The 19,400-nt window shown below is 42.1% G+C and overlaps 1 protein-coding gene across 4 annotated transcripts in view; it reads left to right on the top strand.

Moving 5' to 3' along the window:
* The window catches only part of CDYL2 (chromodomain Y like 2), a 268,630-nt gene that overhangs the window by 182,918 nt on the left and 66,312 nt on the right, over positions 1-19,400 (top strand). The window contains exon 1 of one of the 4 annotated variants that reach the window (XM_072819365.1): positions 1,163-1,303. The exons of the other annotated variants lie outside the window; for them this stretch is intronic. The gene's annotated coding sequence lies outside the window, so the exon portion shown is untranslated. Of the gene's footprint in view, positions 1-1,162; positions 1,304-19,400 lie in introns of those variants that run through there. 4 annotated transcript variants of the gene reach the window in all.

Here is a 19,400-nt window from a genome sequence, read left to right as displayed (position 1 = left end):
AACTCCCCAGGTGATGCCAGTGTGCAGCCAAGAACCTCTGCACTATAAAGAATGCTGCTGTCAATCATATGAGGACTCAGGGCTTTCTTATCACTAGGCACTTTTGTTTTAATTTGTTTATAGAGCTCTTTTAGAGGTTCCCTCAGCTCCTGAAGGGTTCCCTAACCACCTGAGCATCAAAGAAGGTCTCTGTAGGGACATTGGCACAGCTGGCAGATAGCAGAACTGAGCAGTAGCCAGGATCTCTCCCTTGCCTTTCCTGGTGCCTGGACCCCAAGTGTGCAGTGAGCAGGGGGGAGGGGAAGGCTCCTGGACTCAGGTTCTATAGGTGGTGGGAGGGCAGACAGGCCACTTCCCCCAGTAGTCCCAATGGAAGGATTTCCCTGTGGGGCAGCATTTCTCTGCTCAGGCTCACTCGTGCCTTGGGAAAGAGCTCAGCCTTCAAAGTCAGTTATGGGTTTGAATCTAGACTCCAGGGCATGACTTTAGGCAGACCTCTTAATTTTTCTGAGCCTGTTTGCTCATTAGTCATGTGGGAGCAAGAGCAGCGGTTAACCCAGACGATTGCTGTGAGGAGTCTGAGTTCCTACATATGAGGATGGCCAGCGAACAGCAGTGATTGCTTTCTTAAGGGCTCTTGGCCTTGTGGGCATGTTCTCATCGTGATTTATTATACTCCTAACTTTGGCTGGGCACTGGGGACACTGAGGAGGATGCCTCTGAGTGCCTGGGAGCAGGTGACATTTTTCTGGGGTCTCAGCGGAAACATGTTTACTGTGTTTAGAGTGTCTTCAGTATGAGCACATCATCTTCTCTCTGTAGCCACTTCCTTATGATGATATGATGTGGGTTCTCTCTGGTTATTTTAGTCTATTCTTTTATTTAAGATAAGTTACCCCAGTGGTGACTATAAAGAAAGCCTTTAAGCAACCACACATGCTCAATTTCTGAAGTGGTTGGGTTCTCAGGGTTTAATTTTAAACCAGAAACAGTATTGCAAGTATTTTAAGCCCACCGATATGGTCACTCACTGATGTGTGTGTAGCTGCAGCCGACCCTCATTTGTATTTTGGTCCAGGAGGAAAATGCATCCTGGGTCCCTGGTTGAAATGCTAGAGACATGCGTTCTGGGCCGCAGCAGCTCTTTCAGAAGCCACGCTGAGGGCACGAGTAGATAGTTCCTGGCAAAGTGCCCTCGACATTGAAAGACTGTCAGCAGAGCACCGTGTTCCTTGCTCTTTAGAAGAGTGCACACTCATCGCTGGAGTATTTCCTGTTGGGATCAAATGAAAATGACAACAAGGTTTGTTGGAGGCATTTTTGTGTGTGGGTTGTTTTTGCACTGCCTGGTCATTGGGCACTGAGTGATGACTTTTCATCAACATGGCAGGAATTAGCATCAAATCTGCATAGGCAAACCTAGTTCCTGTTTTTTTGTTTTTTGTTTTTTATTTTGTCTCCTTATATCATTGGTTTCCTGGCACTTAGGGTTCTGGTGACTGTCAGTGGTTTCAGGGATCCAGCGTGGATCAGGTGTCCACAGGGAGGGAAGTGGTAAGGGGAAGTGGAGGTGTGCATCCCAAACCATACTATACACATGGTATAGTCCCAGGGCCCTGCGAGGCCTGAATTGCCTCTTCCTGCTCTCCTTCCTGACCCATGTGTTTCTGCCGAAATGTTGTTTTGGGCTGGGAGGAGGGACACTGTGGGGAAATGATCCAGCACAGGGAATACTGATGATGCTTTTGAAGCTCTTCTGAATGAATGGGACTTTAGATGCTGAAATGCCAGAGGAGGCCTGGGGTAGGAAAGACGGCAAGCAAGGTAGACCTCGGTTTCCCCTTGGTCTGATTCTGTTGTCATAATCTCTGCACAGACAGACACAAGCTGTGGGCAAGGTGCTTCCTGTCCTCCATGACTGCACAGTGTGAAGTTCGTTGGGGACGTCCTCCTTGTTTCCTGTCACTCTGTCTAGCCTCCTAGGAGAGACAGCTGCTTGTAGAGGTTCAGAATTTGGATCCAAGGTGACTTCATTTTCCTCCAGGCAGCTTGGGGTACAGATACTTGTTTGGCTCAGTGTTGGGCTGCTGGCTGATCCCCGTTTTGGAAAAGCAGGAACTGCCCACAGAGTGAAAAACAATGCAGTGATTCTCGAAATTTACTGCATGGCAGTGACTAGTGAGTGGTCTTATTAGAATGAAGACTCATAGACCCTATTCTTAGATGATGATGCATAAAATTAAAATGATGATCCTGATGATCTCGGCTTGTGTCGAATACCTGTCATGTGCTGAGTATAATAATTTCATACAGCAACCCATGAGCCAGTCCTATTCCTGGTCCCGTTTACAGATGGAGGAACTGAGGCGCTAAGAAGTTAGATGACTTGTTCAAGGCCACACAGGCTCCCACTCCTAACCTCCTTCAGCAGGTCTGGGACAGGGCCTGGGAATCTGCATTTTTACAGTCACCCTCCCCCACCAGTGGATCCCCAGACTCTGGCTGGGGAGATATTGCCCTGAACTTGAAGCTCACAGCATTGCAAGGACTGTGCCTGTCTTATTTAAGGCTCTATCTCCAGGGCCGAGCCTGGGCTGAGTATGCAACAGGTGCTCAGTCACTACTTGCCAAAGAATTTAGAGTGTTCTTCTCTTCCAAGGAGTTCCTTGGGAATCTCAGGAGCTCTTGCCCAGTTCTCTAGGAACATTTAAGTTGTCAAGCTCAGAACTTTGGTTTTGCTGCCGAGAACAATTCCACCTGGCTCCCTCATTCTGCTCCTGGATCCCTTCCATGTCTTGCCTCCTTTGGACCCTCCCCATGTCTCCAGATCCCAGGCCCTGCCTTGCTCAGGTCAGTATCTTTCTTCGGGACTAGTATTCTGTCTCCACAAAGGCCTGGCTGCTGGGACCCTCTGACCTTGCCAGGTTTCCCCATGCCACCTGCTGGCTTACTGTTCTGGGTTCTCTATCCCACAACCCACCATCTACCATCTGCTGCTAAAACCTTGGGCGTCAGGTTACACTGACCAGACTAGACTTCCAGATCTCTCAGCTGCATCTTTTCCTCTTAGTGGCCAGTTCTGCTCCTGAGCCTGGCCAATTCTACTGCAATCTGCCTTGCCTCAGAGTATAAGTCAGCTCTGTTCACGATGGTCAGGTGATACACGTCTTAGGCACTGGGGTGGGTAAGCATGGATTCAACTTCTGGTCCATAAGCAAGGACTTTAACTCTCAAAGCCTCCATTTCTGTATCTGTAACTCAGGTATGATGATCGTCAGCTCTTCATCAGTGAAATGATATGAGGAGTAAATGGAATTGTGCATGTCAGGTGCTTAGTGTCATGGCAGCCATGAAATTACCACTGTTTTATCTATTATGTGACAGTTTCCCATCCATCTTTAAACAAGTTGTGAATTTTATTTGCAGATTATTTTGACAATTATTGTACATTAATGTTTTATCTTGAATTAGGTCCCTCAATTTTGCAGAGACAGAAGAAAACACTCATGTGTCTGTCACTCCCTTTGCATTGGTATAGTAGTAAGAGCTTGGGCTTGGGGGGACAGTCTTGGGTTTCATTATTGTCTCAGCCTTGTGACCAATTCACTTAATCCCATCTGAGCCTCAGGTCCTACATATGTAAAGAGCGGATAACACTTTTTCTGGATTTGTCAGGGTGATTTGGTGACAGTGCTTGGGAAAGCACCTAACCTGCACAGCAGAGGCACATTACATGTGTAGGGAGGGCTGGGCACCTTTTGCACCTCTCTAGAGTACCTCATAGCATTGCTTAGCCTTTCCAGTGAGAAACTTAATAGAAAAAGACCTCCTCAGTGCTTCCCTCTTTTGCCTCCACAAACCACATGGGAGAACTAGTCTAAGATCCATGTCATGTTTTGCATGCCAGGGAATTCCTGGTATATGATTCAAATCCCCCTCCCCTGACCCACCCCACATTCACTTGCATGCCATGTTCTTTGCACTTTTGCAATTAATTAACAATTTATCTTAATTATCAATTTCCCATCTGTCTTCTACTTATCCTTGCTAACCTCCAGGTACAGGGGTCTCATCTGTCCACTTACCGGCTCCATGTCCCCAACAGGTCTCATGAATACTTATTGCCTCCTGATAGTGGAGGAGACCTGAGAAGGGATCTGGGTCAATCTCTGATTTGCCATGGGGTTTTTCTCTTCATGTCCAAAGGGGACAAACATCCTCTTTAGATGCCATCCTTGTAGAATCTTGCAGAGAGGGCTGGGGGCTCTCGACCCCAGCCTCAACTTAGGCTACCACTGTCTTCATTGACCTTCTTTTGAAGCAGTGGCTGTGTTCAGTGTTTTGTCATTAGGGTATCTTAGTATAATGCCACCAGGAAGTCCAGTCCCCCCTGGATTGTAAGATGGAGTCCACCAAAAGTAGTGAGGTGGGAAAGAGAACTGATCATGTTCAGGATCATCACAGAAGATGCACAAAGTAGTCCAGGACTCTGGGTAACTCATGAAGGTGAAGCTGTTGGGTGTAAGGTTGGGTAGTAAGAATGGCTAGCCTCCATACTCTGTGTTATGTGGACCATCACCATCCATCCCATCCATCCAATCATCCTTCTATCCATCCAGTTACCCATCCGTCTGTCTTTCTTCTACCTATCCATCTTCTCATCTGTGCATCCATCTATTTGTCCATCCACCTATCTGATCATCCATTCATTTACTCTTCTATCTCCGTCCATCCATCCATCCATCTGTCCATCTTTCATAGGATTTTGAGTATCTACTGTATATCAGGAGCCATGCTAAGTACTGGCCTATTAGATGAGCAAAAACATACAGATTCCCCACTGTTGTGATCAGTGGGTGGGACATACCATAATCAGTCCCAGTAAAGGATGCATAATTATGAAGCAGTAAGTGCTTGAACAAAGAACGTTTAGGAAGGAATCTTAAGGAGGCTTCTCTCCTTGGAAGGGATATTTGAGCTAAGAATAAGGAGCTAATAGTTATTGAGGGCTTTTTATGTCCTAGGTCCAGAGGCAATTGTTTTTACCTAATTTACATATGTTAACTCTTTTATCCTCATAATGACCATGTGAGGTAGCAATGATGATCCCCTGGAGCAACTGAGTCACAGAGATATTTATGCCCCCAGGGATAATTATAACTTGTAGTTACAAGTCAGTGGCTGGACTGGACTTTGAACTTGGGATATCTAACTGAGAATCCACTTCTCTTTGGATCTAAGGAGTGGGTAGGAGTTAATTAGGGAAAGAGGTATAAGAGATAAAAGCACTCTCCAGGGCATCAGGACCAGGCCCTGGGGGGGGGGCAGGGATTGGGAGGGGCGTAGATGATCCTGGAAAGTAGCTGGAGAGTAGGGAGTGAGGAGGAGGTGAGAGGGTGAAGGAGAGGAGGTGTAGGTAGATGTAGATCCCAAACTGTGCAGTGACTTGTAGAACATATGAAGGATTTTGTACTTTTTCCTTTGATCACTGGGAAGCCACTGGAGTTTTCAGAATGGGGGGTGAGTGACATGATTAGATTTTTATTATGAAAAGTAATCTCTCTGGAGGCAGTGTGGAGAATGTGGGGAAGGCGGCTGAGTTGGAATAGGGATTTCTGTTTGGAGGCTGCTCTGAGAAGCTGTGGCCTGCCCTTGCATGATGCCAGTGGAGAACCAAAAATGTCTTGGAAGGAAATTTAGGAGATAAACTAGCAGGTCTTCGACATGACAGGTAAGGATAAAAACCCCCTGGTTGTCAAGATAATTAGTTTCCTTGGATGGCTGACTTAGTTGCTGTGTTGGTGGTGCTTATGGTCTTCCAAAGCCATAGGTCACTGTTGGGATGTGAGGGGGTTATGACTTGGGACCCACAAGGATTCCTGAATCATCCACCAATGCCGAGATATAAAAATGTGGTGGGTGCTTTCAAGTCACTTCTCTTTCGGGACCTGAGCCAGACACAGCATTTCTTCCTCTCTTGGCTACTCTGGACCTTGCAGCCATAGTTAGCTTCATGGCTTGGACCAGGGGCCCCATTATGTCTGTGTATTAAGTTTCCATTATGTTTTCTTGGGTTTCTGGGTTGCTCCTTTGGGTGAGTAAGATGTGTCCACTCATATGCAGGAGCTTGACCACCCCCTCAAGGGCCTATGGATGTTTCTAATTGGGAATTATGTCCGCTCCTGCCTGCCTTTCCTCACGCAGGAGTGTGCTGCGAGGCTCTGACTACCTCCCACATGGCGGGATGGATTGGAACACCATGTTGTTGCTGCTCCTTGGAATCTGCCTGTCCACTGAAGGAGCTTTATAAATGCTCCTCTTTCATTTGATTTCTAAAAGTGGAGCTTTTGATCAAATGTGACAGTAGCCTATTTTTGGACTAGCTTACCATTCACTGAGCAGCCTCAAGTGTGTCTTAAGAGTAAGTTGGATTGAGTATGAAGAACATAGAGGGTATTTTTTTGTCAGGATCCCCAGGTTAGCATCTGTCGAGGTTTGTTGGGATTTTAGGGACCAGAACTTCTGGGAAGCAGAGAGCTGGTGGCGAGGATAGGGTAAATGATTTTATTGAAGTGACCAAAACTTGTGGCCAAGTCTAAGCTAGTGCACAAAACATAAAACAGATGTATAAATGGTGGCCGATGGACCAGGTGGGCAGCAGCCTCTTGATCTATCAATTTTATTGGTGTTAGGTAGTTAGACCCTAACAAATATCTAAGGCTATAGGAGGAGAGGGCAACTCCTACGCTTTAGGAGTTACCAGGGTAGAGGCTCAATATCAAGGCTCAAGCTAAGTGGTCTGGGTTTGGGCAGGTCCAGTGTTGCAGTTAACACTGCTGCGAAACAAACCATCCCATCAATTAATTGTAAACCATTTTTATTTTAATGCTCCTGGATTCTGTTAGCTGGAGTACCTACATGTGGTCTCTCCATGTGGACTTGCTTGGGCTTCCTCACGTCATGGCTGCTTAAGAATGAGTGTCCCAAGACAGCATGGTGGAAAGGGATGGCACTTTATGATCTAGCCACAGAAGTCCCACAGGGTCACTTGCACAGAGTCTTTTGATAGAGGCAGGGTAGTGGAGCCCATGTCAAGGTCTTGGTCATCTCTAGATGACTCTTGACTGAAGCTAATCAAAGGTTGAGAGGGATATTTTGAGCTCTGGGCTAAGCCTCAATATCCAAATGGAATATCTTGAACAATAACCCATGACTGCTGTTCTTGGGCATCTAGGTGGCCATTTGATTTAATTTTAAAATGATTGCCAGTCTTCTGAATGGTTGTCTACAAATGGAAGATGAAAATCTGATTGAGTCACCTGAATTATTTCAGACTTTCTTCCACAGTACACTGTATGCACAGCCCTTCTCAGCTTGTCTCAAAACTTTGTCCAGCTATTTATCCATCCATGTGTTCATCCATATGTCCACCCTACCTTGCACACATCCACCTAGCACTTAGTATGTGCTTACTTGTACCAGACATCCCATGGGACATTATGCACAGGAGGAGGAAGAAGAGAAGACGTAGCTCAGTAGATCATAGGCCATGTCCTTCAGACCATACCCACACTGCCTTAGAGATTCTTGTTCAAGTAGGTGAGGCTGCTGGGGGCCATGGAGAGGCTCTTGTGTGCAGCTAAATGCTTTATTATTAATGAAGCCACATCTGAACTTGGGTGTCATTGTCTTCCAATATCTGGGTGGCCTCCTCCTCTTGTCCCTCTGTTAGGTAATAGCAGAAAGTCTACCTTTGCTACCAAGGAGGTCAGGGCCCTTTTGTGCAGGACACTATTGAGCTGGCAACACCCAGTGACTATTAAGTTGATGAGCCAGCTGTGCATCCTTCTTAAAATCAGGTGAAGGGGAATGGATGCATCTGGTGACAATTGCATTATTTTTTAGTCACTGTCTTTTCATTGGAGCTGTACACTGTAGCTCAGGGCTGCTCTACCATGTGCATTAAGATTTTCCTTCCCAAGCACCCTACTCAGACCTATTGAGTCCTCTTTTCTGCCTCCTTCTGGCCACTTACTTTCTCCCACATGGAGGGAGGTGCCACTGCCCCTGTGCTGCTGCCCAGGGTGGGATCCTGTCTGCAAGTATTCAGTTTCTTGCTGCTGTGGTGAGGCAGCAGGGGAGGCATGAGGGACTAGCTGATGTATAGAGGAGCCAGCAACCAACATCTTTGCGATGCTGACGAATGAATCAGAGAGAAGTCCAAGGGCAAATGAAGGACACCAGGCAGCAGTAATTTGCACCAGCAATTTCATGCACAGACTCCAGGTGACCAAGTGGTTATTTTTGAGAGACTTTTTAGACATGACTTTAAAACAGACACAAACTTAATTGCATTCAGTTGAATCACAATGAGCAGCGGTTAGATTTTTCTCTTTTCTTTTCAAGTGAGAAGAACATTTTTTAACACTCTCCCTTTTGCCTCTCAGTCTCACCATCTCCCACACATATGGGTGAAGCTGGTTGGCCTAATCCAGTGTTGGTTAGATAATGGATAATTCAGGATCCTTCTGGAGTCTCTGTCCCTCAGTGTCATATCAAGTGTGATCTCCCAGGGCATTGTGTTCCTTCCGGGGACATCAGACATGGGGTAAAGTTTGGGAATAGAGACAGTAGGAGTGTCTCTTAAAAAATTAAGTTTCAGATTGAATGAGTATTTATTAAGCCCCTCTTAGGGCCAGGTGTGTTGCTTCTAAAAATATCTGTTCCACTGAACAACCATGTGAGTGATACTGTTACACCTGCATTTCTGAGGAGGAAAGGGAAGTTAAGAGAGGTAAAGTAATTAGCCTAGGGCACACAGCATGTTTCTTACATTAAATCCTGTACTGTTAGGATCCAAAGCTGGAGGGCTCTGTTCTACAATGTATCCCAGGTGTTCAGAGGAAGGAAAGCTTTTTGGTATGGGAAGGCTGACTCATGAAATATTAATAAAAACAGGACTTTCTGTTAAATATTCAAAGTAATTCCATCTTTGCCCCCTCCTAGGTGTGCATGGAGGCCTGGCTGCCCACACCCAGCCCCCACACACACTGCCAATGTCAGGTTCCCTGGATGAAACATTGGGCTAATTAAGAGAGATTTGACCCCAAAGGTTCTAGATACGAACTTCATATTTTTCTATTGGGTGATTCCTCCTTTGCCAAACATGAAAATGCCCCACTTCCTGTTGGCTGTTTTGTCCAGAAAGTTGTCTTCCTAGTAATAGCCCTGCTTGCATTAAACCCTCCCACCGTTTTTCTCCCATTAACACAGTCAACATGCATGCATTGTGCAATCTAACCAGGCGTTCAACAAAACCTTTACTTTCTGTTGGTATGTTTTGCCTTGTGTGTTTGCATGTTGCAAAGGGACTATTGTTTCCATATTTACAGCAAGCAGCAGGCCTGCAAATTAGTGACATACTGAAGATAACCAGCTGTAGTTCAGGATTCAGATTTGTACTGTTATAAAAATATGTATTCACGAAACTAAAATTTCAAATCACTTCCTTCACATCTTGAAATAAATAGTGCGTTGGGTATGTGATATGTGGCGAAGAACTATTTCTGATTTTTAGCAAAACTGAAAATTAGCATATTCAAAACCCTTCTTGGTGACTTAGCTTTCTAAAAATTTAAAACACAACTCTGTGTGCGTGTGTGTATGTGCGTATGTGAGCAAAATCATCGTCTTCCCAGTCTTTGTTTTCATACTGTTAATCAGTTTACATGCTTCCCCCTTCCTTCGCTTAACAAACAATATATTATCATCATTTACTATTTGGTTACATTGCCTTTGTAATAAGAGTGTTTGGTGGCTTTATGTGCGCATGCACACACACACACCAGTGTCACAATGAACATCTTAATGCACACACCTCATTTCCTTTTTCCTGTTAAATTACTGAATTGTGTCTGTAATCTTCCTGAATTATATTTTACATGGTCAAAAGATATGGGATTCCTTGGTCAAAAGACATGGACGTAACTTGGTAAATATTGCCAGATGACTGCTGGAAGAGTTCTACCAATTTATAATGCTGTGTATTTCCTTTAAAAATTAAATCAAGCGTGGAAGCACACTCTCCCATGTACAGTAAATTGTGCTGTCATGTGATTTAGGTGTTCCTAAAAATCACTGTGCTCTCCAGAACCATGCGGTTGAAAAGCCCACTGGGCTTATGGGGAAAGTGGGGGTTAGGACACATAACTCAAATCCTGTATCGGTGACACAGTAAAAAAAATAGAAGGGGGCATAGTTTTGCACATGTTGACTGTGGAAGTGGGTGTGAGAAGGCCAGAAGCTCATGAGCAACCACGCGGAGGGGTGAGGAGGGTTGTCCGACCTGTGGACACAAGGAGAACTGGGTGTGTGTATGTGTGTTTGGAGTCTCCTTGGGGGCTCTACTCAGCTGGCTGTGGGTTTCCAGCATCGCTCCACTGTTTCTTGGGGATGAAAATCTGTACAAGCAAATGCAGAATTCACATCATGCTCAAATTGTCCCCTCATATGAATTGCGTTGGAGCAAATTTGTATTTTCAAAACAAGTTATAGCAGAACTCACTGTACCTTTTCTATTTGTTTTCCTCTTATTGGCGACTTATACTTCTATTCAATTTGCAAACAGGAGCTGTGTTGCTAGAAGAGCATCTGTATCTTTGTATTTAAAACTAAGAATGTAGGTAGGTAATTGCCTCATTTTGCTTTATAATAAATAAAGATTGCATCATTTTACTTTATAAATAAAGATTCCATCATTACCCGATGCCTGCCTGCTCTGTCTTCATACTTTGGAACTGAGAACAATTTGGACTACAAAATGAGCTTATAGTACTTTCCATTTATAAGTTTTTTTAAAAAAACATTCCTTTTATTTTTTTAATTCATATTTATTAATTTAAGACTTTATTTATTTATTTGATAGACTAAGAGAGCATAAGCAGGGAGAGTGGCAGAGGGAGAGGGAGAAGCAGGCTTCCCACTGAGCAAGGAGCCCAATGTGGGGCTGGGTCCCAGGATTCCGAGATCATGACCTGGGTGAAAGGCAAGTGCCCAACCGACTAAGCCACCTAGGCACCCCTATTTATTCATTTGTAAAAGGTGGTCTGATTATCAGCTAATATTTATTGATTGCCTCTTGGGTACAGTGATGCCCTTTATAGTCAAGGGACAGGTTGAGTTTTCTCCTGGATGGAAATCCTTTCTGAGCCTCATCCTCGAAATGAGATGTCATTGTTACCCTCAGAGGAGTGGTGAGACTGTCCCCTGATAAGGATGTGACTTCCTCAGTTCTTCTCAGGTGAATGAGAGTTTCCTTTTACTTCTCCATCCCATTCTGGTTTTTTTCATTGACCTAACAGCCTCGTCAACCATCCCAGTGGACACAGAGGAGGGAAGGGCACTCACTGTCTTTGCCCCAGCATTGAGGAACTTGGTTCTCTGAGCCCTTCTGCCGGAAGAGGCACCACTATCTTGCTTTCTGGGTAACTGTTAGGTGATGTAGTCTCCCTCAGTATACTGACACCTAACTGTAGAGAAAACCCTTATGGTCCAAGGGACATAAACAATTTCTAATTGAAAGGCAAGGAAACAATATACCTTATTTAATAACCCCCTTCAAGTACCAATAAGTTAACCCATACCAGGGTTCACATAAACTGCATTCCCCCAACTTTATGGGGCTGCTTCTGTGGAGTGCTGGACTTGGTCCTACTGTTATAGATCAGGAATTTTTTTTGTACAAACATGGATTCTTTTAAAAATTAGGAAAGAATTATGACTTCATTGTTGGGACTGGGTGTCAGAATGATGCCACTGCAATGTTGGGAGTTCAGGTAAGCCAACCTGAGGAGACTTTGGGTTCTGAGCTATTTGAGGCTGACTCCCTACTCAGGACTTTTAAAATCACAGAACTAGAGAGAGTACCACATGCACACATCTGCTGCTTTGTGTAGCTCAAAGGGTCGCCCATGTGAGCTTTGAGGCTGAGTACAAAGTGCTGTGAAGCTAGGAAAGGGGCATTGGAGCCCTTACACTTACCTGGATGCAAAGTTTGATTCCATCACGTTGGTTCCACAGGGTGAGGCTGTTATCCAAGAGTGGAAAAGGCTAGGTGTGGTTTTGGAAACAGAGGTCTTAGAGGGAATAGGGAAATCCCCATCAGGGAGGTGTAGGACTCAGGGGAGCCTGTACCCAGGAGCCAGGCATGGAGCAGACTCTGGCTCCTGGGTTCCAGTTCTGGAAGAAGGGCTGGTCACTTGTCTCTCTCCTTGAGCCAGAGGATGATACAGGGTAATCAGAATGGGCCATAGAGGACCCAACAGGAAACTCTGTGGCCTGAGCCAGCACAGCCTGAGCAGATGGCCTGCTGTAGGGCAGCTTGGATGGATGCCATTGACCTGATGGTGCTGGTGTGCACCAGTGAATGTTAAGGGTAATCCAGGGAATGGTGAGGCCTCCAGCAACTGCAGCCCAGTCCTGAATCTGGGAAGGTAACAAGCCTAAGGCTGCCCACGTTCTTTCATTTATCAAACATATATTGGCTACCGACAGTGTGACGAGCCTTAGGGTTGAAAGACAGCCTTTAACCAATAAGGAATTCACAATGTAGTTGGGGAGATAAGTTAATTTTTATAGCATAATGCTACATACATACATTTTTCTATGAATAACAGGACCCTTGGTAAATGTAAAAGAAAAGAGTATAAAGGAGGTAATTAACTTCCTCCCTTTTGCCCAGGTATGTGTGTATATGTGTATTCTCTGTGTTGGAGATAATTCTATAAATAAGATTTTATATTCCTGTTAACATTTTCTTCTTTTTGTCAAGGGTTACATGTGTTATATGCTACATGATTGAGCTAACTCTTTAATAAAATGGTCTAAGTTGTAGACTTAGGGGCTGAAAATAAGTTTATAATTTCTCATGATTCGGTGGGTGGGCTGGATGGTGCCTGTGCTGGTGTCATCTGGGCCCACTCATGTAGCTGGAATGGAAGGTCCAAGGGGGCAACACCCACCCCTCTGCCATTGCGGCTGGCAGGTGCCTGGGTACCTCATGGCCTCTCATTCTTCGGGAGGCTAGGCCAGCTTTTTCACGTGGTGGTCTCAGAGCAGTGAGCCACAGAGGTGAAAGTAGAAGCCACAGTATGTGTTAAGGCTTATTTAACATCTGGAGTTGAATGGAGTCGCTTCTACCACATTGTGTTGGTGCAAGCAAGTTACAAGGCTAGTCCAGATTCAAGGGCTGGAAAATGGGCTTCACCCCCGATAGGAAGAGAGGCAAAGTCGCATGGCAGAGGGGCACGGATGCAGAAGGATGGATTTGTTGAGCGCTACTACTAGAGCTCCGGAGAATTCCCTGTAATTATGAGAAATCATTGTTTTTAGTTTCATGTTTCAAGACTTTCTCACATTGTTAAGACCTATTTGTAGAGAGAATTCTTAAAGTGTGCATGCTTTCTTTTAACTTGTTTGTTAGGAAGTTAAGTTTTAGCGCATTTCCGTGTAATGCTGCACTAAACATGCATGATGCTTGGTCAAGTTTTTGGAGTCCTTGAGGAGACCTTGCTAGGTCAAAGCATAGGGGACTGTTAAAGGCTCTTAATACATACCATGAAATTCCCTTCTGAAAGTTGTGCCACTTCACAGCGGTGTATCGAGTGCCCCTCTCACCTTTCCCTTTTCAGCATTATGCATTGTTGATTTTCAAAGAAATCATTTTTAATTGGATGGATTAAACACCAGAACCTCATTCTTGTTTTTGTTTATATTTCTTTGTTCTTTTATGAGATAAAACGGTTTTTTTTTTACATATTTCGTAGCCATTTTTGTATTCTATGAATAGTTTTTTCCTGTCTGCTCATTTATGTACTTCTCTTAATGATATTCCTGACATCCTTATACGTTGATTAATTAGGCTTTGTCTGACATTTGCCTTTTTTCCATTTTACTATGTGCCATTTGATTTGGTTATTTTTAAATACAATTTTTTTTTTCTGAGTGACGTAGGTTATTTTGCAACTAAAAATCAGATGGCTATTTACCTATTTTCTCCCCCCTCCTCAGATTTCTTGGTTTTGTGTGTGGTGGGGTATGTGTGTGTGTGTGTGTGTGTGTGTGTGTGCGCGCATTTCAACTTGCCGACTCTTGAAACTACCTGGAATTAATTTTTAAACAAACCCCACACTCTGATCCCTCTATTGTGAAGTGAAGATGTGTTTTCCACCCTGTCCCTATTTAATTGCTCCAGTGCCACTTATCCAAGAATTCTTCCACTTGGCACTGATTTTTGATGCTACTTAAAAAAAAAAAAAAAAAAAAAAAACAGATCTATTTACTAAGGGATATTTCTGGGTCTTTTCTGTTGCTCACCTGATTCTCTTCCCTCTGCCCCAATACTGTGCTGACAATGGTTGTGGCTTTATATTGTGTTTTATTATGTAATTGTGTCAGTGCCTCCTCATTATCCTTCTTTTTCAAAACTTCTCCACTATTTTTGTTTAATTCTCCCAGAGGTACTTGAGAATCATTTTGTGTAGTTCTGAAAATGGGACCCATTGGGATTTTGATTGTAACTGCATTATATTTATCGATCATTTTGTTGCAATCTGACACCTTTAATATATGGGGACTTTCTATCCAAACACGCTGTACATACTGCTCCATTCATTTGAGTCTTTTAAAATATCTCTGCCAGATTTTGTGGCTTTTCTTCTTCTAGTTTCTCAATATTTCTTGTTCAAGTTAAGCTTCACTATTTTAATCTTTTTGGTTGCCTTTTTTGGAATATGTTCATGCCTCCCATTATGTCTTCTCAGTGGTCATTTAAGTTGTATGGGAAATGCATTAATTAAAAAATATTTTTATTGGGCAGCCCCGATGGCTCAGTGGTTTGGCGCCGCCTTCAGTCCGGGGTATGATCCTGGAGACCCGGGATCGAGTCCCACATCAGGCTCCCTGCTTCTCCCTCTGCCTGTGTCTCTGCCTCTCTCTCTCTCTCTCTCTCTCTCTCTGTCATGAATAAATAAAATTTTTACAAAAAAAATTTTTTATTGATTTGAATGTCACCCATGCTATATAAGAAGCTTGTAATTGAGAAAAGTTAAACAATACAGAAGAATATTGAATAAAAATGAAAGACCTCCTTAGTGCCTCTTCCCCCATCCCCCCTCCTTGCCTGAGAGCCAACCGTTGTTAATAATTAGACAGTAGTTACAGACAATTAACAGTGGATTATTCTAGACCTTTCCATTTGCATATGCATATTTTAACATAAGTGGGATCCTACTATTATGTCAAAGCATATGACTCTATTTTAATTTTTTTAACCATTCTGATAGATAGTTACCTATAGCTTATATCTCTTTCTTTTCCCAGAATTGGAGGCCCAGAATCCAAATTGCTGCTTCAAGGGTTTGTGCAGGTTTTTATTGCCAATGACTAAATACAACAAAGATTTTTAATTTTTTTTTAATTTTTTATTATTTTTATTATTTTTATTGGAGTTCAATTTGCCAACATAGCATAACACCCAGTGCTCATCCCGCCAAGTGCCCCCCCTCATTGCCCATCACCCGGTCACCCCAACCTCCCCTTCCACTACCCCTTGTTCATTTCCTAGAGTTAGGTGTCTCTCATGTTTTGTCACCCTCACTGATATTTTCACTCATTTTCTCTCCTTTCCCTTTATTCCCTTCCACTAATTTTTATATTCCCAAATGAATGAGACCATATAATGTTTGTCCTTTTCTGATTGACTTATTTCACTCAGCATAATACCCTCCAGGTCCATCCATGTCGAAGCAAATGATGAGTATTTGTTGTTTCTAATGGCTGAGTAATATTCCATTGTATACATAGACCACATCTTTATCCATTCAGCTTTCGGTGGACACCGAGGCTCCTTCCACAGTTGGGCTATTGTGGACATAGCTGCTATAAACATCGGGGTGCAGGTGTCCAACAAAGATTTATTTCTCACCCCTGCTGTACTGGCAGGGTACCAGCAGGGAAGGTCGGTGGGGCAGGGAAGGTTGGTGGGGCATTCAGCTCTACCCAGTCCCTCAGGAGCCCAGGTCTATCTTGGAGGCTCAATTGTCCTGTAGCTGCCACCAAAAGCAGCTCATAGCTTACTTGGTTACTAGTGTGGAAGAGAGAGAGCAGAAAGTGAAATGTTTCTTTCTTTCTTTTTTTTTTTTTTTAAGATTTTATTTATTTATTCATGAGAGACACAGAGAGAGAGGCAGAGACACAGGGAGAGGGAGAAGCAGGCTCACTGCAGGGATCCCGGGACCCCAGGATCACACCCTGAGCCGAATGCAGACAGTCAACCACTGAGCCACCCAGGCGTCCATGGGAGTGAAGTGTTTCTGTTCAGAGAGGACAGACATTTCTTCTGCTCAGGATCCCTTGGCCTGAACTAGTGTGATGTGATTATATACCAGGTGTGTGGCAGGGGGCATTTCAAATTTTTAAGATGTCTGTTAAATGTGCATTTAAAATTTTTGTAGGTGTTGATTAAATTACCCTCCTTAAAGGGGATACCTGTTTATACTCTGACCAAGGGCACTGTGGCTGTCCTTTTCCCCACACCCTTGCCAAAGTATACGATCAACCTTATTTCTGCCTGTCTTCCTCATTTTATGGTTTTCACTTTTCCTGATGAAGGATGAGATTGACCTTGCCTTTTAATGAGTTGTGACCATTTTTAAATCTTCGAATTTTTATCTGGGTTTTTTTTTGCCATTTTTATTGGATTTTATTTCTTTTTATTGATTTGAAAGGTTTTTTTTAACAGTCTAGACAACACTTTGTTATAAATGTCAATATTTCATTGATCTGTCATTTGTCTTTTTTTAAATTGATGAGCTCATTATTATTCAAAGTCTTTTGTTTACATTAGGGCTGCTCTTGGTGTTGTAGTACTATGGGCGTGGACAGTTGTATAATGACATGTGTCCATCATTATAATACAGAGCAGTTTCACTACCCTAAACATCCTCTATGTTTCACCTATTCATCTCTGTCTCCCCAGTCCCATGGGAACAATGGGTCATAGGACCTACATGTGTATCTTTGGGTCTCTGTGGGTGTCCATTCACTCTTTCATTCCCATTATAGGTAATTTGTATTTTCTTTTTTTTTTAATTTATGCTAAATCTGACTAGGAGTTTAATTTTATAATGCTTTCAAAGGACCACTTTTGATTTAATTGATATTCTCTATAATTTTACTGTTTTTAATTTCATTTATTTCTATTCCTTTTTAATTTTCTTCTTTCTGCTAGCTTTGAGTTTAATTTGCTCTTTGTTGTTTATTTAAGGTGGAAGCTTAGACCTCCCTTCATTTCTTCGATAAGCATAGAATGCTATAAATTTCCCTCTGTATACTGTTTTACTTGCCTCTTGCAAGCTTTGATATGATGCATTCATTTCACTATCATTTGGTTTACAAATTTTTAAATTTTCCTGGAGACTTCTTTGACCCACGGGTTAATTTAGAAGTGTGTTGTTTAATTTCCAAATATTAAGGATGAGATTTCCAAATATATTTTTGTTAATTTGTAGTTTAATGTTGTTACAATCAGAGGACACAGTTTTGATGATGTCTATTCTGAACTTTCCATGGTGTGTTTTATGACCCCGACTGTGATAAGTGTTCCATGTGCCCTTGCAAGGAACATACATGCTGCTTTTTCTGTGTAAGGTATTCTTGAAATGTCCATTAGGTAAATTGATTCGTAGTGTTTTTAAGGTATTTTGTATCCTTATTGATTTTATATTTTCTTCTTCTGTTCATTACTGAGAGTAATGTTGACGTCTCCACCATAGTTGTGTATTTTTTCTAATACTCCCTCCAGGTCATGCAGTTTTTACTTCATATATTTGTAAGTTAGTTAAGTGCATAAACATTTGGACTGTTATATATTCTTAGAGAAATGCCTCTTGTATTGTTATGTTCCTGTTTTTCTTTAGTAGTATTCTTTGGTTTGAACTCTACTTTGTCAAGCTTTCTTTTCATTATTGGCTATGGCTTTATATTGAAAGTAGATTACTTAAAACAACATATAGTGGAGTCTTGCTTTTTCATCAAGTTTGACCTTATGAGTCCTTTAAATTTGATGTTTATGCCATTTACATGAATGTAATTATTTATGTAATTGTATTACAATTTTGCATCTTGCCAGCTTTTTTTATTTGCCCTATCAGTTCTTTGTTTCATTTTTTTCTGCTTTTTCTGCACTCTTGTGAGTTAAAATTTTTTAAAGCTTAGCATGTCTCATGATGCTTTTTAATCTTCACAATTATTTATACCTCCAGTTTATTTTTTAAAGTAATTGCCCTAAAACTTTGTGATATATCTTTACACAGTTTACCTACATATAACATACACTGTTTCATATGTAGTTTGATGATCTTGTGATATATTCCCATTTTTCTCCCATTTCTCTTTCTTATTGTCATCTTATGTGTTACTTTTACATATGCCATGAACATACAGTATGTTGTTGCTCTTTTCACTTAAGACACTCATTTAACTTTAGAGCAATTTAAGGTAATGAAAAATTTTTATTTTTACCTTCATTTATTCCATTCTCAGTGTTCTTTATTTGCACAGATCCAAGTTTCTGTCTGGTGTCATATTTCTTCATCTTAAGTATTTCCTTCGACATTCTGTATAGAGTAGGTGTGCTGGTGATGAAGTCCATTAGTTTTTGTCTGAGAAATCTTTCTTTTTCGTTTGTGAAAGATATTTTTGCTGGATACCAAGTTGTTGATTAACAATCTTTTTATCACTTTGTAGATACTGTTTATCTGTTTTGTCATGCATGATTTTTTATAAGAAGTCTGATGCAATTCTTATTTTTGTTCCTTGCTATGAAATGTGTCCTTTTTCTTTGATGGCAAGATATTCTCTATTTTGTTTCCTGCAGTTTCAGTATCATGACTTGGTATATTGTATTATATCATGTTCTTTTAATGGAGGGAGCATTTATCCTTTTCTGTGTTTTCTGAACTCAGGATTAGTGGTTTAGAACTATCATTAATTTTAACATTTCTGGATATTCATATTTCAAATAGTTCTTCTGCCCATTCTCCCTTTCTTCTCCCTTTGGGATTCCAGTGATATGTATGTCAGAGTACTTGGTTTCATTCAACAGATCTTAGATACCTTCTTCCCCCTCTACTTTTTAAGTTTGAGTTTCAGTTTGGCTAATTTCTATTGATCTACCTTCAAATTTTCTGATTTTTTTCCCTTAGCTATGTTGAGTATACCAATCCAGAAACTGGAAGACTAGTCCATAGGTTTTTCTTCTCTGTTGTATTTTTGTTGTTGATTCAGGATTTTATTAGAATGAATTAAAAATTATGGACTGTGTGATTTCTGTTCCATTTTTC

Source organism: Canis lupus, chromosome 3 (assembly GCF_048164855.1).
Source record: "Canis lupus baileyi chromosome 3, mCanLup2.hap1, whole genome shotgun sequence".
NCBI classification, from domain to species: domain Eukaryota; kingdom Metazoa; phylum Chordata; class Mammalia; order Carnivora; family Canidae; genus Canis; species Canis lupus.
This window is presented reverse-complemented; position numbering and strand designations above follow the sequence as displayed.